The sequence below is a fragment of the Pleurodeles waltl genome, chromosome 1_2 (genome assembly GCF_031143425.1).
Source record: "Pleurodeles waltl isolate 20211129_DDA chromosome 1_2, aPleWal1.hap1.20221129, whole genome shotgun sequence".
Classification (NCBI taxonomy): domain Eukaryota; kingdom Metazoa; phylum Chordata; class Amphibia; order Caudata; family Salamandridae; genus Pleurodeles; species Pleurodeles waltl.
Window position 1 is genome coordinate 164,416,549 of NC_090437.1, and position 5,341 is coordinate 164,421,889.

General features: G+C 43.5%; 1 long non-coding RNA gene across 1 annotated transcript; it reads left to right on the forward strand.

The window, feature by feature from the left end:
- The first annotated feature begins 2,395 nt into the window (after window positions 1-2,395).
- LOC138295420 (uncharacterized) lies at window positions 2,396-3,132 on the forward strand. Its single transcript, XR_011203596.1, has 2 exons — window positions 2,396-2,630; window positions 2,867-3,132. It is a non-coding gene; the product is annotated as an uncharacterized lncRNA (long non-coding RNA).
- The last annotated feature ends 2,209 nt before the right edge of the window (window positions 3,133-5,341 follow it).

A 5,341-nucleotide genomic window follows, 5' to 3' on the forward strand; every position in this document is an offset into this window, starting at 1 on the left:
GTGTAGGCTTTTTGTCAGCAGGATGAGGATAAGTCCAGCTTGAGGCTGTCTAGGAATGGGCCCTGGGTTAGTGAGGAATTGACAATGTGGAGCACTAGAGCTACTTGCAGTAACTTGATGATGGAGAATGGAGGCATGTTATCTTTGTAGGGGTCTTCCCCTTTGCGTGAGCTCATAATGTTGGAAGGTCTGTGAGAAATTGTGTTGTAGTGTGACCCGTTGATGTTTTGGCAGCAGGTTTTGGTGATAGTGTGGATGACTGTGATTACTGGGTTATATTACATAGGATTTAGTTGATTTTCTTCACAAAGAAGGTTGCTAGCATTACAACAGTCGTCTGATGGTGAGATAGTGGATTTTGGGATAGAGTTTTGTAGTACCATTTGACAGCCTTGATGTGGGCTTTCCTTGTGGTGATTCCTCCATTGATGGTCTTGTAGTTTGCTTCAGCTGTGATGATGATGAAATGATGTTTGGCCTACATGCTTCCAGGAGGGTATGTTCCTCCTGGCATTTTTACCTTTAATTTCTTCCTTTGACTTCATATGGCACACTAGTTTTTTATATGTTCTTGGGTGTAACTGGGCTGATGGCATGGGCTTGGAGGTGCTGGGTTTCAGAGCAGCATTGCATTCTATTCAGCTGTTCGGAGTGGTGTTGTAGATCTTGACAAGGGTGTAGACTTCTTGAGCATTGAAAATGGCTCAGTAGGTTGATTAGCTCATCTTGGAGTTCTTCTAGATGGATTACCTTGAAAGAACAGAAGGCAAATTTCTTCTTTTTCTGCTGTCTTTCATGCGGCATATGTGATCATGAAGGAGACATAAAATGATCAGTCTATTCCAGGAGTTCTGGGAGCCAGCAGTGGAGGTTGTGGTATACAGAGAAAATGAGATTTCGTGCATTGCCTTTGCAGTTGGGTAAGTGGTGTTTTTTTTCTACTGTGTTGAATGCATTCAATGGCTTCCTCCATGGTTTTGCTTCAGTCTCTCCGGGCAGTCTCTGAGGAAGGTAGAGTTGGGAGTATTAGATGAAAGAAGAGGTGATGGGAGCTGTTATTTCTCCTGTGAATCATAGTGGGTCCAGGATGGTCCGTAAAAGAGATTAACATTTTAGCTAGCTGAGAAAGGAAAGTGGCAGAACAGTTGTTCAAAAGTCTTGGGTGTAGCCATATTAATTTTTGTTCACAGTCACCTTGACTTGTGTATGAATGAGAGGCACCCTTCAGGTGTGCAAGTGTGGTCTTTGTATTGGATGCTGTATACAGAGGGGAGAAGGATGTCAATAATGTGTGGAGGAGGTCAAGAATCAGGTTTCTGAGTTAAAACAAACATGTAGGTTTTGGTGTGTGATGTTGGAGGCATGGTTTAAGTTAAGAGATTGCTGGTGAGATTGAGTTGAAGATGGTGTGATAAGGGTTGTATATGTTTTTCTAGTAAGTGGTGTGGATATGAGGTTGTTGGTGTTAGAGGTGTAAGTATGTGGAGTGTATTTTTGGGGTCTTCATGTGAGAGTGGGAATTGCTTGTTTCATTGTGTTTGAGAAACATGTGGCATGGATTCTGGCCCTATGTCTTTCATGTTGGAAAGTGATGCCTTTGTCATGGTTTCTTAACTTGTGAAGTCAGCGTGAGTAACAGCCTGGGGGCAGGCCTTGGATGATGGGGACAATGTAGTTGTCATTCCTGTACATTTTGTTACTGGGAATTGCAGTGATTGACACAGACTATTAAAATGGTTCCTGGAAAATTAGAAACATCTTATTGAGATTGATGTTGGGAATAAATGTGTGTGTAGAATGCTCATTTGGAACAAACCAGATATAGTTCTTTTGCAGGAGGCTCACTTCTTTGAGGGACTACTTTGGGCTTCTTGGTGGGTGAAAGTATTAACTGGTGACATATGGAGGTTTTTAACAGGTCAGTAGGAGTCGTAATGATGGTAGGAAGATCTAATGTGTTTAACTGGATAGTCCAAGCTATGTGGCAGTTATGGGAACTTGGGATGGTGAACAACTGCTGGAAGCTTTGATGTATTTACCCCAAGATTAAAATGTAATTTTTCCTTTGAGGGAACATCTGCCCTTGACATATACCTAAGGTAGTTTAAGGAAGGACAGGAATCATTCTTTTGCTGCTGTAATGTCAATCTTTTCTTTTATGCAAGATCACTTTAAAAGGATATTGTAGCCGGCAGTTGGACTTCCCGGCTACATCACGGGCTAAATCGGGAACGGAGTCCCGATTTTCTAACCCGTGCGGCGACCATGATGGCATCGGGGATCCGAGTGGGCGGATTCCTGATGCCCTGTCTGGGCAACATGACAACGAGGACGCGACCAGCTTCACTGGGAACCCGGATATCCGGGTTCCCGAGAGCCTAAAAACTGAAGACGGACTACGCGCGAGACGCGCGTTGGAAAGACGAGACGCCGGACGAGACGCGGAAAAGGAAGGAAGGAAGGAAGGAAGGAAGGAAGGAAGGAAGGAAGGAAGGAGAAACTGGGAAGCCGAAAGGAGTCCAGCCACGGAGGAACCGAAGACACCTTGGATCAAGGACATTGCAGCGAACGAAGAGGTTCCAGACGGGCGCGAATTCCGCCACGTCCCCGGAGGGACGTGGCTCAATCAGGTACGGTCCTACATAAAGGACAGTTTTCGGTTAAATAAGGTGAGGGAGGGGGCTGCGGGAGAGGGAAACAGGGGAGCGAAGGGAGGGGAGGAGAAGAGGCGAGGGGTGCAAGAAGAGGGGAGGGAAGGGACTGGAGAAGGGTATTAAAGGAAACAAATAAGAGCCCTCTAAAGAACAAAACCTGACACTTATAAAAGACACACAAAGGTGACTCCCTTTTATATTCTGACCTTCAGGTCATCACGCTATTCTAGGGAGCAGACTCTGTCTCTGTCTCCTGTCTGCACGAACGTATATCACCAATCAAAAGCCCCAGACTCACCCATATTTCCGTTCCTCTTGTTTCCGGTCCACCTGGGAATCCCACGGAGAGTACCTTCGCCTGTCAAGAGGAATCCTGGGAAAGAAGAAACAGCGTAGTGTTAAGAGTCAACAGGCCATATAACATTGAACACTGTCACAGATAACAAAATTTAATAAAAACCATTGTTTCACACCCCAACTGAGCATCATAGTCCTTATTATCGCCACGCCCACTGCCCCAGAGATGAAGGCCTGCGCCGGACTGAGTGGATCAGCACATACTTCTCAATGAAATTGATTGGGTTTTTCTTTGCTGTAACAGTGTGTTGATTTTGGATTGATCAATAACGGTGTGTGCGACAAGAAGACATTTTATACACAAATGATACATTTTAATACAAGAACGAAGTTGTATCGCCACTGTTAGATTTCCCCATAGTGAAGTCTCCATCAACCCCAGCACATACGTACTAGTTCAGGCAGGCTCTGAGACACATGACTGAAGGTTAATGACTGATAGGTCACAGGTGGGGGGTAACACTTAGTCGGCAGCCAAACACACAAACAGGAGAATTTAGATCAGACCCCACAGATAGGCAGCAACAGTACAATGGTCCCTGGAGATTGGCCCCAATAAAGCATATATGGCCAGAGGGACGTGTGAATCCCAAAACACCATTATGTTAGATGGGACATGTAGTTAGGGACACACAGCCAATCTGGACACAGCAATTGCAAAGACCATGCACCCGTCAGGCCAGACATTTGGATTTGTACTCGCTGGTCCAAAGTGTGTCCATGCCAGGTCGTGTCCCACCTGCATTCCGTATCTGGAATTGTATCTGAGACTCAGTTACATCTGTTCACATATTTATGGTTTTATTACAACCAGAGAAATGTATAACACTTGCTTCAGTTTGATGCACCATGAGAGAGAGTCCTCAGACACCAGTTTTGTAACTGCTCTTCCAGCCGTAATGTTTAATTAAACTGTTTCCTGTTTTGCCATACACCACTTATCTTTTGTTTTTCTTCTTTAAGGTACATTTTAATTCAAGCAACAAGTGCTCTGTACCACCATATTTGTTTGGAGGAAGCACAGTCTGTATTGGAACTAAATAAGGTTTTTGATGCACATTTCCCTGTTCAAAGGCTGACTATAGTTGTCAGGGTTTTTTGTAGCATTTTTTGTGGTGAAGTCTTTGACCAAGGTTTCTACTCAAGTGTGTTTTTACATTGTTTTTTTACCAGAATCGAGCCAGTAATCCTTTGGTCTTTTCAAACCTGCCACAGCATTAGTTCAGAGGGCGACCAATCGTTCATTGTTTAAGTTCTGATGTGGGCTCAGATTCTTATCAGGCATTTTTTGTTTGGAAGTGTTCATATGCCAGATTGGGAGAGGGGAATGGAAGGGTGAAATGGCCTATATCCAATTCCAGTAGACCAGTGAGTAGTCAGAGAAAGAATGTCCATTGGAACACAGTGAGCAGGATAGTCCGTATTAAAACTTGTACCATATACCATGCACATGAACTTCCAGCTTCTTTTACGCGGGTGAGTTAATCACCAAATACTGATTAATCTGTGATCATCTTGACATCCCTTAAGAAAATTAGTTACTTACCTGTAACTGTAGTTCTCCAGTATTGGAATCTTTCATAGATTCACATGCTTGAATCATTCCTGGTCATCGTGATGGGAGCCCCAGGTACAATTACACAAGTTGTGTTGAAATATATTAATACAAGTGCCCTAGGCCTCTTCAATTTAATAGTCTATCATAGTCATTTTAAGAAAAAGGACCAAACTGGAGCTTCCACCAATCAGACAACACCACCCTCTAGAATCCTCCTGAAAGAAGCTCCAGCACCTCAGATTTTCCAAGCACAAGTGCATTAAGGAGAGAGAGAGAGGTGAAAGTGAGCTTCTCCGGGGAGGCGGGTGGGTCACATGTGAATCTATGAAAGATTCCAATACTGGAGAACTACAGTTACAGGTAAGTAACAAATTTTCTTACTCCAGTATTGGAACTTTCATAGATTCACATGCTTGAATCAGAGTAGCAAGCAGTACTTATGCACATTGGAACATTGTAGCTATGTATGTAACAAAACGCCTGTGTATATAATATATATACATATATATATATATATACATACATACAGCAAACAAAATATCGTCTGTTAACCCCATCCTTACTTCTCTCCCTTTTCTCTTTTTTTTTTAACATGAAAAGCATTGGGTCTGTATCCAAAAGTAACAGACATAAACGATGTGCATACCTGATCTAGGATGGAGGGATGAAAGAGATGGCTGTCCCTCACCTGAAGAGGTTCCTGAGGACTGCCTGACCCACTGCTACCTCTCCCTGAGATAGTGCTTCCAAGCAGTATCGTCTTGTAAATGTA